Source organism: Phragmites australis, chromosome 3 (genome assembly GCF_958298935.1).
Source record: "Phragmites australis chromosome 3, lpPhrAust1.1, whole genome shotgun sequence".
Classification (NCBI taxonomy): domain Eukaryota; kingdom Viridiplantae; phylum Streptophyta; class Magnoliopsida; order Poales; family Poaceae; genus Phragmites; species Phragmites australis.
In genome coordinates this window covers 28,864,160-28,883,027 of record NC_084923.1, presented here as the reverse complement: position 1 = coordinate 28,883,027, position 18,868 = coordinate 28,864,160, and positions in this window count along the sequence as shown.

Sequence of the window (18,868 nt, the reverse complement as noted above, 5' to 3'; positions counted from 1 at the left end):
CAGCATCCCGGTCCAGCTTAGCGCGTTGCCCGCCTGGCCTACTCCTGTGTCTCTAGTCTGCCTCCGCGCTAGCCTGTTCCACCTGCCGCAGCTGAAGACACCCGCTCAGTTCCCCTGTCTGCCCCGCGTCGTCATCTTTGTCTCACACTCGAACCCGCCGTCGTGTCCGAGTGGAAGTCCGTCGCTGCCTGAGAGTCTTGATGTGCCCCGAGACCCTCCTTGGCCACCTATATAATCATCACCACCACTTGGACCTCTTCCCATCGATCCAACACGCCGAGACAGCTCAAGTCACCGAGATCCAATCACCGTCATTGCTATAGTCGTCACCTTCGGTAGATCTTGCCGATGCATCGTTCCAATGTCGTGGAGCTTCGCCCAAGCCGTCTAGCAGAATTGCCTGCCATTGCAAAATCTCGAGCCGCTGCCACCTTTTCTTCCCGATCACCGAAGCTGCCCCTCCGACATGGTTCCGAGCTGCTTCGCCGCCTTCGCCATCGATAACCCACTTCAGGTGCCTCATCACCCTCAGTAAGGTCTCAATCGAGATCCCAGTGAGCTTCTTCATCTGTTCCACTACTCATCGTTGTGCTTTAAGGACATAGATGAGGGTCCGGCCATCCTCCAGTGAGACTATCGCCATACCTAAGCTCCCTCTGTGTCTCTCTAGCTGCGCAGCCTCTGCCATCTCTTCTTGACTGTCCGATCCAAATCCAAGCGCCCAGATTAGAAAACAACCTACCTCTTCAGCAGCCAATCACAGGCCACCACGTGTCGCCTCCATAATCCCAGTCAGCAGCTTTGCCTCATCAGCAAGCCACCTCAGCCGCCACATCACCTCTTTGCTGACGTGTCAGCCCAATCAACGCATACATAGTAATTCAAGGTTTTTAATACAAAAATAAGTCTGATAATTCCAGGAATTTGGAAAATTTTGCATTTTAGCTCCTGCACTTTTATGTATTTACCAAAAATCCCTAACTTTTTACATTTCTATCCCTAAACTTTCATATTTATAAAAAGATCTCTCCATTTTTACAAAAAGGCTCCTACCTTTTCTGTTTTATTCAAAATAGGTTCTTTTCTTTTTCAGATTAAATCCAAAACTTGTTTTTAGCGCAACTTCTTCATTTTAGCTCCGATTTGAGTCATTCTTGTGCTCACGTTTTTCTAAATTCATGATCTATCTAACCATGCTAGTTTTAGGTGTTAATTCTCACATCTGTATAGTAGTTATCCCTCAATAACATCTAGATCCCTAGAACATGAAAATATTATTTTGATTATTAAATTTATGGTTGTTACGATGACATTATAGGTCATGAACTACATGTCATTGTATTACAAACATAAGTTTATCATATTAAAATAATATATTAGTTTGTAGATCACGCATGATAATGTTTCAAATAATCTTTTATATCATTTCATGTGAAGCTTTAGTTCCTGTCTTAGATCTTTCTTCGAAAGAAGTCCAGTCAATTCTGTTATCCTTGTCCAGCCCGATTAGAGATCCCAGACCATCATTCTATTTCTCTTATTGTTGCAATTTCGAGTTTATTTGGTGTTTGTTCGATGTTGCTTTTGTTTGTCGATAGAATTCGCAATTAGTTGACAACGCTTCAGATCTGTTCGAAGGATTTCAAGATCAGGATTTCATCAACATTGAGCAGCATTGGGTAAAAGGGAAGTGTACTTCTTGATCATCTTGAATCTATGTTTTTAAATATATTTTTTTGCAAATTGCATGCAGTGTCAATTTGATGGGTAGTCACCTATGTTAGGGTTTACCTAGTTTTTCATTTACATTCCTTGAAGCTTAAGTAATATGTTATGAGTCTTTTGGATAGAATTTCTTAGCTTTGCTGTCAGTATGTTCGGAAGTGTCTTATACATGATTAAAGAACATATGCGACTTTGATAATGAACATGAGGTAGAAACATGGAACCTTAGGCCTTGAGCAAAGTAATTGTGGTGGTTATTATGGTTATGTTGTTGGTCTAGTGTTTGCTCAAGTAACCTAAGTAAGGACTGATTCGTGAAGCGACAACCCAAGAAGTGACGTACCGACCACTAGCCGCTATGGGGGGGTAGCTTATTAATTAGTGGAATCCAGTTTGTGTATGCCAAATGGTAGGAGTGGATGTGTTTTTGGTCAGTGACAGTGGCTGTTTGGGGAAGGGATCCAGGATGCTGTGAGCCATCTGGCGCAAGATGGGGCTTCTGGGTTGGAAGGGGATTCCATAAACCCTCGCGGTGAAACCTCAACTAACATACACATATTGGGAGAAACTTTGTAACAGCCTTATAGTGATCTCCTGGCTACACACTTTAGCTAGTGCGATATGTGGCTGATCACCACTGGCAGAATGGAGACTTTAGTCACTTGCTTGTAGGTGATGAAATCACAACTCATGGGAAAAGCTGACAACCTCTGCAGAGTGTAAAATTTAATATATCAGCCGTGCTCATGTTCATGAGGGACTTGAATCCTCATGTGATTAGTTGGTTTGAGTTATGATTATGGTTATGGTTATGGATATGATCGGGCGATATGAGATGGTTATGGTTTGCAAGGTGGGTAGCCTTGAGTGATAGTTATTGGGTCATTTGGGTTACACTCACTTAACAACTGCTTAATACTTTTCAATTACATTACAGTTTACTTTACTCGTATTTACGCAAATATACCATGTGTTAGCCTATCCTTGTTTAAGCCTGGATATCATTATTTTCTTGTACACTTGTTGAGCGTGGCATGTGCTCACACTTGATATTTTCCCTATACTATAAGACATGTGTGGTGCTGCTTAGTGATTGAAGATTTTGAAGACTATCAAGATAAGCTTGTGATGTTCTAGGCGCCTGTCAATTGCTACATAGAAGATAATATATGTCAATATGTGATGTCCTTTTAGAATCAACTATTCTTGGGCACCAGTGCTTCTGTTTCACTGCAGATATCTACATAGAAGATAATATATGTCAATTGCTGTAAGAGTTAACGTTTATTAAATAAAAGTATTTTTTTGTTATTTCAGATGTGACGTCCTTATGTGTGTTGAACATCTTGGGCACACATAAGCCGCATCTAGTTTTGGCCGTTAAAACCGGGTGTAACAAAATCCTAAAATGGGCACACATAAGTCGAACAGAATTTTTTCTCTTTGGAATTTATCTTGCTTCCCGAAGGTGACGGGTAGCGATATCTGGTGAATGGGAGCGGCAAAAATCCTAGTACTATACTATGGAAGGATTGAGTAACTGGTTTGATCATAAACTGGGAGATCTGCATCCTTCCGAGTGCATTAGCGAAGAGGATGTTAAAGGGACTTCCACCATCGATAAGGACTTGAGTAACCCTGCAGATATTTATTGTTGGCTTGACCACTCTCAAAAAGCGGCTAGGCCATACTACGTTATCAGGGCTGTCTTCTTGGCTGAAGGAGATTTCTGTGTCTGACTACTTCACAGCTTGACGACCCTTAGGAATAGCGGCTAGGACATCTCGGGCCACAGTCTAGTACTGCCACTTGGACTTGTAGGATGCGAAACCACCAAACATGTGGTTGATCATCCTCTAGCCCGGATGGAAAGACATTGTATCCATGTCATGCCCGCTACCATCCGAGTCATTGTATCCATGTCATGCCCGCTACCATCCGAGTCAAAGTCCCTGCTTTGGTTGTGACCTGGACCTTCTTCCCCTTGGCTGCTTTTTTGACTTCTGCCTTGACCAAATTTTTCCAAAGGCGTCACTCATATATGTTGTGGTTGTCGATTTGTTGGAAGCCACACCAAGGCTTCCCACCATGTTTGCTAGAGCCTGGTAAAAGTCTTGTGCCCTGGGAAGGATCTAAACGCTGGTTGGAACGAACATTAGACAGATTTGCAAAAACCTCATCAGATTTAGCTTTCTTGCCCTTATCTCTCTTGTTGTTCTTCTTGTGCTTGCTCTAGACCTGTTCGCTGCCAAACCCAGGTTGAGGACGCTTGAAGTCCTGAGTCTTTTCCTTGATGTAGAGGAGTGCATCATTGGCCCTAGCAGACTTATCAACAATTTGCATGAGCTCCTTAACCGTTTCAGGCTCTTTTCTAGTGATGTCTTTAATGCAACGCCGGCTCTCAACCACTTGAGTGAACACCTGGATGACATCGTTGTCACTAATCTTTGAGATAGTGTTCCGGGTGTTGCCGAAGCATTCATAATGTTTCATTCACCGTTTGCTCACAATGGGGGAGACCATTCTTTGTGCTGGGGTGAACATACATACCATGGAAGTTAGCTCAAAACATGTCGCAGAGCTGCTCCCACAAGTAGATTTTCCCTAGTGACACATTGGTCACCATGTCCTGGCTGCCTCTTCAAGGGTTGTGGGAAGGTAATTCGCCATTACCTTCACGTTCCCACCAACTGCTTGCATGCTCCTAGTATAGATATAGAGAAACTCAATGGGATTTGTGCTTCTATTATTTTTCTTGATCATCCCAAGGAAGAACTTTGTTGGCTAGCTTACGTTATGTACATCTGGAGAGAAGGACATGCATCTATTGATGGCACCATGCTTGGTTACAGCATCCATGGGAGTCTTTTCCACGACAATCAGAGATTGGTCTCGATTTGATCGATGTCAGTACGTTTCCCAATTAGATAAATGGAGGGTGGAAGAATCTTCTTTAGAAGCCCCTGGATGTCTTCGTCGGTTGTTGATGACCTGGCGCAAGTCATTCATTGCATGACCTTTGACCGGTAAGGTAGGATAGCGGTTGTTTGCCCTGTTTTCATTTTGAGAAGTCCTATTCCTAGGGTTACACCTCTCCAGGTCTGATGCATCTTGTTAGTACTGTTTTCGGCCAGGGCTAGATGAGAGTTTTCAACCTGGAGCATGATCTCCTTTGTCAAGTCAACTACCGAGTTCACCTAATTCTTACCGGCTGGGATAGCTAGATCTGTGGTCGGAGAGCGTATAAGGGTCTCTTGTAGAAAGAGGATCCTCTTTGTAGTCATGGATTTAAAACGGTTAGCCCCCTGTTTATAATCAGGAGACTGTATGACCGGGGCCCCAATAAGCGCTAGATGTGGTGTGTCTGTGTGAGGGTGACCATTGCCTACTACTGGGGCTGGAGGACCTTGAGCATTTTCAAGGTCATCATCATGGTGACCTAGATCACCACCCCCGTTTTTTATAGCAAAAACTTCTCGGGGGTAACCTCCAATGGATGAGGTGTCTAGATCCATCAAGGATGCTTCATCAGATTACTCTAGATTGGTATCTTGACAATCCGTGTTGTTAGAAGTTGTAGGGATTGATCTCTACATGCTATGAATCGAACATCCACATTTTTCTTCACGCATAATCTTTAGTGTACTGATCCATAAATTGACTTACCTCATCGTTTAAAGCATCGCTAGAAAGTTAATCACCGAAATTTACCCGATCAATCACCGGTTCATTGGGAAGAGAGGTAAAGTTGTTGTACAACCCCTCATCCGAGAAACCAACTTTTGGTGAAGCTTTAGGCGATGTCAATGGCATATCGTGTGTAGACTCTTCTATCAAATATCTAACTATGAGGTATGTACGCATAAAGACTATACCATATACGGATAAGGTATGCCATGTGCATACGTAACAACTCTGGATATTACAGAACTGAATCTACGGTACCTGATACTCTTTGAGATCTAGAAGGCACGTGCTTGGAAGGTCTCGATTGGTTACCCAACTTGAGAACAACTAGTATCCCAGCCCGATTTATGTGATCTTTCTTGGTGGATACATGAAGGACTCCCTATTGGCTATGGTGAGTTAGGAGGCGGTACAAGACCCCTATATAAGGCAGGGACCTAGACCCCAGAAGGGAGACTCTTTTTTCCAGAGGAACACAACTCATCTGCAACTCGAAGCAAGCACTAGGGTAACAAGAGATACTCGGCAACTTCATCATTAGTCTAGTTTAGATCACATCTACTCCTTGTAATAGATCTTGACACATTGCCTGTACTCGAGTGAATATAGATAGATCATCAACCACATAGGACGTAGGCTATTACTCTAATCGGGGGCACAAACCTGTAACTTCACGCGTGCCTCGTCTCTTGTTTGATTCCTAGATCACGAAGATAGCCCCGTTATTCTTACGGACATATTGTTAGGGAAAAGCCCTTGATAATTGGCGCGCCAGGTAGGGGTCTTCTGCTTTTTAGGATCGACTATGTCTCGAGAGCTCTTTCACACCGGATTCCCCGACATCGGCTTCTACAACCGTTTTGAGTCACCAGCTATCATTCTCGAATCTCCTCTGGCAAAATCAGAGATCACATTCGGAACTCTGGTTTTCCACTGGGATGAATAGGGTGGACTGATCCACACTGGTATTCTTGAGTCTAGCCCCTTGGACGCGTACCATGAGGTGGGACACTTGAATGGGATCCCAAGGAGCACAATGTTATGTAGTTCATGGACATCGACAATGACACGAGTGGTGATGACGACTCTGTCGACAGCTAGAGCAGCCGAACAGATCAATTCATGTTTATGGCTAGAGGAACCAAGGTCCCACCTGCTAATTTGATGGCGGTAGATTCAAGCACCGTGGTGAATAATGGCACGACAATCCCTGAGGATCCAGCAGCGGTGACCACCAACACCAGTAATGTTGGAGACATACCGCTCAGACATCTATAGCCGAAGCTCTATATGTTCCTAGTACCATCGATCATCGATGAAACATAGGAAGATGAACACCTCCTGGTCTTCAATGATGGTTTCCAGTAGGCACGCCTCCACCAGCACCGGTCCCGAGATCAAAAAATGAACTCCATATGCTAATGTCCAGGGAGCTCATCTGATTCTAAGATCTTTTCCGGAATTGGATCCAACAAATCCTTTAACACATATGGTTAATCAATGCCAGACCCTACTCAATGTGGCTCAGATCAAGTTGCTTGAGTGAATAATCCTGGCGCCTACAGGTCCCCCAGTTGGCAAGGTGCTGGTTCAAGGAGCCACGGACGCAGATGCTCTCGAGTAGAAGGATCGCAAGTAGGCAGCTCAGGAGGTCGACCCCGAGCACAACCCTGTAGGTCAAACTACAACTACCCCGCCCATGGGCGCAGAAATCAGGGAGACCTAAGGAACATCATCCCTCACAATAAATGTGACTTGCGGGAGGTTATCAATAACAACTGTGACGAGAATCGTGAGGATGATCAACGCTACAACGACCGCAGATCTCCAGTACAGGACGGTCAACGTGACTTCCCTATTCAAAGGGATTGGCATGATAGTTCTCCTCCGCCTCCTAAGGAATTCAACGGAGGTTGCGAAGCCTTCGTCCTAGAGCTCCACTCGATATGGTGGCCTGAGATGTTCAAGGTGGACCTAATCCAGAAGTACGACGAGAAGGTCAACCTCAACGAGTGGTTGCAAATCAATACCACTGTTATCCGAGCGGTAGGTGGTGATAACAAGGTAATAGCCAATTACCTGCTAACCGTGCTTGATGTACTAGCAAGGTCCTAGTTATTGAACCTGCCTCCTAACTCGATCCAATCATAGGCCGAGTTTAAGGCTCAGTTCATAGCCAACTTCCAGGGTACTTTCGAGCACCTAGGAATGGAGAATGATCTCCATCAACTGAACCAAGGAAAGGACAAGTCCCTTCAAGACTTCATTCGACAATTCAGTGATAAGAAAAACACGATCCCGAATATTTCTGACAAATCGGTCATCATCGCCTTCAAGAGAGGCATCAAGAACACTGGGAAGCTTGCTACCCGGAAGGTCCAGACGGTCCAGAAGTGATGCCCATTCATCGGACCAATCAGCATGACTTCGACGAATTCTACATCCTCAAAAAGAAGGTCGGTCAAAAGCTCAAAGCCGCCGCTGTCGAGCACCATGGCACATAGGCTCAGCCAGACACTAAAGCTGACGAGCCCAGGTTCCACGAGGCTGACCAAAGTTTGGCACACATTTTTGAAGGATCCGCCGTGTATGAGTCCAAAAGACAATACAAGGTGGTCGAACGAGAAGTCAACCTGACTCTCACTGGGCCTACTCGGCACCTCAGGTGGTCCGAATTTCCAATTACGTTCAACCAAGTCAACCATCTACCTACAATCCCACATCCTGGTCAATATCCAGTCGTGGTACAGCTGACTATCCTCAAGATCAAAGTTTCTTGAATCTTGGTTGATAGGGGTAGTTCACTTAACCCCATCTTCGCCAAGACTTTAGACAAGATGGGTATTGAGAGGTCAGAGCTCATAAAGGGAGTCGAGCCTTTCCATGGCATAACCCCTAATTCATCGACTATGCCCCTTGGCCAGATCAAGTTGCTAGTCACGTTTGGCACGCCCGACAACTTCCTTGCAGAGAAGCTTACCTTCGATGTTGCAGATTCGAGATAGCATACAATGTGATCCTAGGCCACCCAATGATGGGTAAGTTTATGGCTTTCATGCACTATGCGTACTAGACACTCAAGATCTCAGGCCCTAAAGTGGTCAAAACTGTCAAAGGAGATGAATGAGTAGCAGTCAAGTGCGACAAGCAGAGCTTGGATATAGTCGAACACTTCAGTTGATCGTCAACCACTTCAAAAGGTGTGGAGTCCAAGCGCCAGAAGCATGAATTCACTAGTGACTCCAAGCTTGTAAGCATTGCTGGCACATCCCAGTACGACAATGCAGCAAAGGAAGAGACCAACGACAATGCCAAGGACAAAAGAACTAATGGTGGTGTCAAGGCAATGCCCCTCTTATCTGTTCGAACAAAATAAACGATCAATGTCAGAGTTGGTCTGGACCCCAAATAGAACTCGAGCTTGTTGCTTTCCTCTAGGAAAACCAAGATATGTTTTCATGGCAAAAGTCCAATATGTCTGGGTCCCTATGGAAGTAATCGAGCATTGACTAGCTATTAAATCCAATATCAAAACTGTGGTGCAGAAGCAGCAAAGATATGCTGAGGATAGGAAGCAAGCATCTAGGAGGAGGTCGACAAACTCCTAAAAGCGGGCTTTATCCGAAAAGTTTGTCATCCTACATGGTTCACAAATCCTATCCTCGTCAAGAAGGCTAATGGCAGGTGGAGAATGTGTGTCGACTTCACTGACCTCAACAAAGCCTACCCCAAGGATTCTTTTCCTCTCCCACGCATCGACCAGATAGTCTACTCCACGGTAGGTTGTGTGTTGCTGTGTTTTCTAGATGCCTATTCAGGGTATCACCAAATCAGCATGGGAGCTGAGGACGAGGAGAAAACTGTTTTTACTGCTCCTTTTTGGTGTATTTTGTTATGTAAAGATGCATTTTTGTTTGAAGAATACCAGTGCTACGTATCAAAGATGTATTCAAAATTGTGTACAATCCCAGATTTGGCGCAATATAGAAGCTTACGTCGATGATATTGTAGTCAAGTCTAGAACCAAAGATGCATTATTAACGACCTCAAGGAAACATTTGACAACCTTAGGAAGTATTGCATGATACTCAACCCTAAAAAGTGCACATTCGGCGTGCCATCTAGCAAGCTTCTAGTCTTCTTGGTGTCAAATCAAGGTATTGAGGCTAATCCACGCAAAATTGAGGCTCTCAACCAGATACGGTCACGTCAAACACTAAAGGGTGGTTAAAAAACTAACAGGATGTATAGCAGCCCTTAGTCGATTTCATTTCCAGGATGGGCGAACAAGGGATGCCTTTCTTCAAGCTGCTGAAGAAACACGATCGGTTTGAGTGAATGGAAGAAGCGGAGAATGCCTTCAAGGAATTGAAAAGGTATTTATCATCTTCATTAATTCTTACCCCCTCTAATAAAACAAAGGATCTCTTTTTGTACATTGCAACTATCCCACAAGTTGTAAGAATAGTTCTAGTGGTCGAACGGGAAAGCCCAAAGAAAAAGGCCAAGATCCAGATACCTATTTATAACGTGAGTGAAGTCTTACACGATGTGAAACTACAATACCCGATGTAGAAATTACTTTATGCAGTCTTGATGTCTTCCCGGAAGCTATGACACAATTTTCAGGTGCATAAGGTCATTATCATGACGATGTATCCATTGAAGGATGTCATACGCAATAGGGAGTCTATTGGATGGCTCGCCCAATGGGTGCTTAAACTCAATGAGTTTGATGTACATTATGCACCATGCACAAGCGTTAAGTCGGGAGTACTGGCACAATTCATCATCGAATAGACAAGCGTTGGTGAAGCTAAGCCAAGTGTAGTCGAGGACCATTGGACGCTCTACTTTGATGCATCGCTGAAGCTTCAAGGCTTGCGTGTTGGCATCATACTCAAATCTTCAACGAGCGATGAACTTAGGTACGTTGTTTAATTATATTTAAAGCTTTCAACAATGTTGCATAATGCGAGGGACTGGTAAATGGTCTCTGCATAGCTGCATCACTTGGAATCAGGCCACTTCTCATGAAAGGGACTCACAGCTAGTCGTAAACCACGTGCAAAATGAGTACCTGTGCTCAGACGATAACACGGCGGCTTACTTGTATGAGGTGCGAAAGCTTGAGGAAAAGTTCGAAGGTCTAAAAGTAATGCATATCAAAAAGAGTGATAACTCTAGTATGGATAAACTTGCTAGACTCACTTCTTCTTGAGCATCGGTGCTCATAGGAGTCTACGTTGAGAAACTCCTCAGACCATCTGTCCTGATAGTTCGACGAACGGATAATGTCCAACACGACCAGTAGTCTGACCAAGTCAGTGAGGCAAAAACCACAAACACGGTAACTGCATTACTCGAATGCGAGCCGACTTGGATGACTCCATACCAAGCCTATCTTGAAGGTCGAGACATCCCTAACGATGATGCTTTTACAGAGAAAATTGCTCGTAAGTCCAAGCTATACGCTTTGGTAGACGGCAAACTCTACCAAAATGAGAGTAACATAATCTTGATGAAGTGCATCACTTAGGAAGCGAGCACTAAATTATTGCTCGATATCCATAGAGGCATGTGTGGTAATCATGTGTCTTATAGCGCCTTTGTCAAACAAAGTTTTTCACCAGGGATTCTATTGGCTGACTGCCCTCCAGGATGCTTCTAAGTTGGTCAAAAAGTGTGAAAGGTGCCAAATTTTTGGAAGACAGACCACTCAACCGACCCAAGCTCTAATAATTCCTCTTTCTTATCCTTTCTTCATATGGGGCTTGGGTATCCTGGGACCGTTCCCAAGGGCCCAAAGTGGTTACAAGTTCATATTCATGGCTATTGACACATTCACTAAGTGGATTAAGGCCGAACCCATTGGGAAGATAACCACAGAAGCGGCTAAGAAGTTCATGAGGAGCATAATTACCTAATTCGGAACATCAGATAATTACAAATAATGGCAGCCAGTTCAAAAATGGGACCTTTATTGCATTCTATGAAGAATTCAGCATTAAAACCCTGTTCTTTTTAGTCAATGTAGCAGAAGCAGTGCTCCCGACTGGATTGCAGTTCGGATCACCTCGAGTGGAAAATTACTTAGAAGAGGGGCAAGAGTAGTTACAAGTGGACAACATCAATTTACTCGAGGAGAACCGTGATCGCAAATCCATTCGAGCGACTAGGTATCAGCAAGCATTCCATAGATTTCATAGTCATAAAGTCTAGCTCAGGAGACTTGCTACTTGGGATCTTGTCCTACGAAAGGTGTAGAAATAAGTCCAGCGCCATAAGTTATCACCGAATTAGGAAGGACCCTAGTTGAAGTTACTTGACCTGGATCAGTACGACCATCTACTCCAAACGGTGAGATACTCGAGAACTCATGGCACATCGATCAACTCCAATAGTTGCATTCATAAATAAGGTAAGTTACATGCAAGTCGATTACATTCGATTAGATTAACTAACCTATTACATACTTTTTGTTTGCCTCTTGACCTACGTGGCAAAAAAGTGAAGATCCACCACCTCCAAGAGTTCAGAAGTGTGTGGACCCCTATTCGCCCTTGAACGAGTTGAGAAACCTTTTATACTCTTCCCTGGGGCGACAGCTGATAACCCCAAGAATCTAACGCCAGCCAGCATAAGAGCCAAACGCGAGGACCCTATTGGAGCTATCGACCGGCGCCAGTGAGCCTGGTGGGCCCTCCATGGGCTGTGGAGGCAGTCTAATGGTTGTCGATGGAGAAGATGATCATACTTTCTTCGCTGCCAGGGGCTCAGGGGCTTCATCGCCGAAAACTTTGTCAGCAGCTTGGTCGGTGATATTGTCAGGATCACCACCAGCTTCGTCCCTCTCCTATGTCATTCGCATAACTCGCCATGTGGCATAAGCAGCAATGAAGCGCTGCACTCACCGGGAGAGGGGTCGGGCATCCCCAAGTGATTATGTACTCTCTTCCTCTAGGCCCCTCACTTGATTCCTCCTCATTGAAAGAAATGATGATGATGTCGGGTGGAAACATGGTGAGAGGCTTTGGGTAAAAAGTTCCCTCTTCTCTAATACCTAAGCTCGACTCGGAAGACGGCGGTGGAGTGGAGGTCATGGCTTCGAGCTCTACAAGTTCTACCGGGCAAGGCGAAGGAAGAAACGGATGATACAGAGTGGAAACAAACAGCCTCAAGTCCCCTCTATTTATAGCTACGGGAGCGGGTTGTACTATGTAAATGGAGCTGTCAAGATCCAAAATGACAGCGTGCTTGAGAACGTCTTGGTTGCGCTGCGCGCCTAACGGAATTCGAGGTGTCGTGGGAGTGTTGACATGTCAAATCTCTGCAAAGAGGGATGGATGCTCATTATGATGTTTCAAATCAAAGGTTGCAGTTAAAATGAGCACGAACAGGAGTGGGTTTTTAATGTTGACCTACCCATCCGCTTGAGTTTATTTGGTGACCATAGCATAATTATAACCCAATGCTTGAGGGCTAAGCCCATCGAGTATGCCGTCAAGAACGATGTGTTGATGCTTATGCTCTACTCTCCACTTGATTATCACATCGAGCGTAGAGTTGGGGGCTACATCATACTTTTTTGATGCTTTTGCTTCACTTTTGTCTCTAGTTATCACACCATCTAGAAGACTAGGAGCCACGTCGTATAATATTAAGTGCTTATGCTCCATTATCTACTCAAATCTAGTCATTAAATAAGAGACAGGGGTCACATGAAGCATGGGGCATATGCTCTACTCTCTGTTTCGATTATCACATAAAATAGAGAGCCGCAGGTAACATCGCATACTTTTGATGCTAGGGTTTTACTCTTCACTTTATTCCGTCAACGAGTAGAAGGTTGATGGCTACGCTATATTCCTTCAATGGTACAGGTATGTTCTTTCTTACTCTCTACTCGAGAAATCTTCTCCTTGACCAGAGAGTCAGAGCTACATAATAATACCATATTCTTTTATAAATATTTTTGCAAAAATTTACCTGACTTTGCGTCGATCGCGTTGGATAGAACCAACGGAGGCATGTGTTGGGCCAATGATGGATAATTACACCTCATAAGGCATAACAACACCGAAATTGTTAGAAATCTCACACCTAACGACCAACAAAGGTTCTGAAAGTCCTAGTCGGTGATGAGGACAACCTTACGACACATTCTTCACCGCCACTTAATGATCAAGATATACACATCGAGTTACCAACTGGACCAATTATAAGAGCACGTGCTAAGAAAATACAAGATCAGGTAAACTTGTTTCTTAATGACCATATCATTAATTTTAAGGAGAATTTGATACTACCCCAATCTTGTAATTTACTTGTGCTTAGGTATTTGGATCAATAAAATGCACAAGAGGAAGAAGAGCTGCATTGTTTGTTGGCACATAGACAAAGAAGAGCTGAGGTATGAGTGGGAGAAAAAGGTTATCACAAGGTGTCTAAAGGTTATACGCAGCTATACATGGACTTGCCAAAGGCATTGGAGACTTTCCTTTCAACTTCTACACGGAATCAATCAAGGAGCAGCAAAATAGGGAAGATTGAAGCCGACTCAGAATCAGTTTATTGCAGCCAAACAGACGTCGATTAGAAGTACCATAAGTCTCTCATACAAAGTTGGATTGGACTGTGTAAATACCCTCTGGAAAGGTTATCAAATAACCTTTCCAACGGATCCAGCTCCACAGCCAAATTCCTATTGAGTCAGTCTCAGTCGTCAAAATAATACATCGGTCTTAGCTTTGGTTTCCTTTTTTATGTTGTAACGAGTCCAGTTTGGTTTCCATAGTCCTAGGTAGTATATATAGTAGAGTCCACGACCCATATGCGTAAGATTGAAATATGGCTATTGCTTGTTCTTTCATACCAGCGTTCATGCGAGGATAGCTCATTCTGCAATCCATGGTCAAGTTGTCGTTCCGCTGGGAATTGGGGACTTGGCGATCGTCACTTGTGGTCTCTCGACGATCATCTACAGGTGTGTGTTGGGTGTATTCTGAAGAGTTGAGGGTTCGTACATTGGTGCGAGTGTTCAGCTAGCAACATCGTCTACTTCACATCTTTTATCATCGGCTCTTCCCAAGAAGATTGGGCCGCCCCCGTATCATCGTGGTATCAGATCTCAGGGCTACTTGGTGAGAGCTATTTAACTGTAGATTAGTTATGTTTTTCTTTCCTCTACAACAAACAAAAGTCTCACAAAAATTTGAGACCTTGCTAGCTGCTATTTCTTTTAGAACCAATATATCCTTTGTGTACCGTTGAACCTTTTGAGACTAGCAAATTGATTTGCTCAAGGGACTACTCTTGGTTTCAGTTGTACGCATCAATTCTATCAATACAACACTCCTATTTTGGATTTTCTCTTGCATTTAGCCGAGTACAAAAAAAAGAAGTAAAACCAGTACAAAATAGAAAAAAAGAGAAAAAATAGAAGAAAAAACGAGACAAAGAAAAAGGTGCTTAGTTGAATAATCCTCTTGTTTTGGAGTTCTAAGATTCAAGTTATCCGCTCCTATTTTGCGCACTTTGTTGTTTTGAGCAATCTTGTGCCCTCAGTTATTTCGAGCAATTGCTAGTGTCTCTCCTTGAACTATTGCAATACGAGCTTGGTTTGGCCATCTTCTTAGCTCATTCCTTGGTTGCAATAGTCCTATTATCATTGTGAGTGTGTTGCTGTCCTTGATCGTTCACGGTCACGAGTGTACTTTTGCTACCTTTAATTCACTTCAGAACAGTAAGCTTGTCTTGTTTCAGAACAGTGAGTTGTGAGCATTGAGTGTACCACTTATATCCACATATATTTTTCACTCGGTATTTGTGAGATTTTGCCATGTCAGGACAAGAGGAGGATCCGTGTAATCCGGATGTACTGGTTTCATGGTTTGAGCACACTAGGCTACATGAGATGCTGCAAAAGCAACTCCAAGATGGTGACAATGGTGTGCATGATGAGCTCAAGGAAGTTCAAAATGGATTGAACACACTCGGGGAGGTCACAAAGTTGCATACAGAAATCAACAACAACTTCAAAGAGTTGCATGCTATGTTTGCAAATCTCCATGTGCATGGGGGTCTACGAGCTGACGACACAAGTGTACATGGGCCTCAAGCTGTTCAGCACACTGAGACCGAGGAGGAGCGCGCTATTCGCATGGATGAGGAATGACAACAGCAACAAGCTCATCATTTGGCGGCACAGCATGATGCAACGATGCATCTTGTTGTTCCCGGGCGTGGTCGAGGCAACAGTGTTTTTAACAACGCCCAAGGAGGAGGTGTCAACATAGGCATTCATAATGCTGCTACACGTATGCATGGTGCACGTAGCTAGGCTGACGACGCTATGTTCTCCATCGATGATGATTTCCCTGCTGACGCTTACGATGAGCGATAGCCCCGCAACTGCAACAACAACATGCATCACCATAGACAGGACATCGACGAGGATTTTATTGCTAAGCCCAAATTTGCTATTCCTGTCTTTTCATGTGGTACGGATGTGGAAGATTACCTTACATGGGAACTAAAAATTGATAAGCTATTCCGGATGAACAATTATTCCAATGAGAAGAATCTATTACTTGCGTCCAATGGATTGGATGATTATGCCACATATTGGTTGGAGCAGTTTATTCACAAGCGGATGGAGCACCATGAGTTACCTATTATCACATGGGAACAAATGAAGCAACACTTGCATACACGTTTTGTTCCTCGTCACTACAAACGCTCACTGTTTGAGAAGTTGATAGGGCTACAACAGAGTTTCAAATCAACTAATGAGTATCATAAGGAGATGGAGACCATCATGATACATGTTGATGTGCGCGAGAATGAAGAGCAAACAATGGCAAGATTCATAGCTGGTATGAATTATGCCATCAAGCGCATCGTCAATAACCATCCTTATGATGATATGATTGAGTTGCTGCACCAAGTGCGTGAAGCTGAGCGCCAAGTTAGTGAAAATGCAAAGTTTGCTTCCTGTTCACATTTTTCAACAAGCGTGAGGCAGCCATACAACACAAGTCAGCCAAACAAGAGTACTCAGTCTGGAAGCAATTCAGCAATGCGCAGTGCAACAAGTAAGAAGCCTGAGAGAACTCCACCACCGACACGTTGCCCAGTGATGCCTGCTGGTAGCGCAAACTCTTCTATTGGGTCAACGGGGCATTCACGTGACTTGGTTTTCCACAAGTGCAAAGGAGTTCGCCATTTTCAGAAAGATTGCCCAAATACAAAGGTTATGCTTATTACAGATAATGGGTATGTTTCTACTAGTGATGACAAGTTATTGATGCAACACCAGTTTGCACACTGATGAGATGGAACAATGTGGGTGTGATCCAGAGTTTTCTAACCCTGTGCAGTATTCCATTGTTTGCACACTCAAAGAACTTAGTGTGATGCCATCAACGTCACTTGAACAATGGTGCAATTTGTTTTAAACTTGGGCAAAGCTTGATAACAGCAAGGGTGTGCAAAGTTATTATTGATGGAGGTAGTTGTCACAATTTGGCCAGCAAAGACATGTGCAATAAGTTGAGTTTGAAGTATTTGCCACATCCACGGCCGTATCATGTGCAATTGTTGAGCGATAAAGAGGAAGTGAAGGTGACCTATATGGTGCGTGTGACATTTACTATTGGGAAATACACTGACATTGTGGATTGCAATGTTGTGCCTATGATGTTCTAACTCTTGCTATTGGGACGGCCGTGGCAATATGATTGTTCTGCTATTCACGATGGGTGTACTAATCGCTATACATTCCGATGGAACAATAAGGAGATCATCTTGAAGCCGCTTACACCACAACAGATTGTGAATTCTTCAATGCAGAAAATTGAGGTGCACGTCGAGAGTGAGAAAGAGCGAGAGAAACATAGAATGACTCCACCTTCGGTGAGTGAGCACCACAAGCCAAATCTGAGTGGTACAACGAAAAGTGAGGGAGAGAAGAATTTAGTAATTCTAGCCACCAAACCAGAGAAGAGATAATTCAGCAAGGATCCTAATTTGGTGCACTTGGTACTGCTGTACAAAGATGAATTACTTTTGACTAACGACGTGACTTCTCTACCTAGTGGTGTTTCTTGTGTTTTGCAGGAATACAGCGATGTGTTACCAATGGAGGTGCCCGCTGGTTTACCACCGATCAGAGCGATAGAGCATCATATTGATTTGATTCCAGGCGCGACGCTACCTAATTGACCACCGTACCGTACCAACCCCATGGAAACGAAAGAAATTCAGAAACAAGTGCAAGAGCTTCTGTCCAAAGGGTACGTTCGTGAAAGCTTAAGCCCTTGTGTTGTTCCTGTTATTTTGGTTCCTAAGAAAAATGGTATTTGGTGCATGTGCGTAGATTGTAGAGCGATTAATAATATCACTACTCGATATGTTTGAAAAATTGAGTGTGTTGTTATTTTCTTTAAAATGGATTTTCTGTAGTGGTTATCATCAGATTTGGATGAAAGAAGGGGATGAGTGGAAAACAGCCTTTAAAACAAAATTTGGTTTGTATGAGTGGTTAGTCATGCCGTTTGGTTTAACCAATGCGCCTAGTACTTTTATGAGACTAACAAATCATGTTTTAATATATTTCATTGGCAAATTCATAGTTGTTTACTTTGATGATATTTTGATTTACAGCCATACTGAACTTGAACATGTTGATCATATTCACCAAGTGCTAGAAGTCTTATGTGATGCAAAGCTGTTTGGTAACTTAGAAAAATGCACTTTTTGCAAAGATCATGTGATATTTCTAGGATATGTGGTTTCAACACAAGGAGTAGAAGTAGATGAATCTAAAATTGAAGCCATTAAAAATTGGCCGACACCTGTGAATGTTTACCAAATTTGGAGCTTTCATGGTCTCACTGGTTTTTATCGGTGTTTTGTTAAAAGATTTTAGCACCATCACTACCCCTTTGAGCCACCAAGTCACAAAGACAAGGTCTCCACTCATATGAGCCACCAAGCCACCAAGGCAAGGTCTCACCACTAGGCTCTCTTCCGGTTTCTCATCACCGTGATCACTTAGGAGCTTGAGCCACAAAGGCAAGGGTCTCCGTATCCCCGCACAATCGCCTTGCCGCCGCTCCACACCAAGTCGGAGGGTCAACAAGCTTGCTCGCGAGTCACCAAGACTCCAAGGTGCCAGCGTACCAAGAGTTACACTATCCTAAGTGCATATCTTTATTTTGGAGCTATTTGGAAATAATAGTCCAGTGTGTTCATTTTGTGAATACTGGATCGTCCGGTGAGGCAAAAGATTTCGCTTCAAATTTTCTGTGAACACCGGACTATTTTTTATTGTACTCACGGGATTATCCTATGTAGCACCGGACTAATTTTTATGTGACCAGACTATCCGGTCAGGCAAATTTCAGCATATGGGTTATGTATTTTGGGCATAACTTTTCGCTCCAAACTTCGA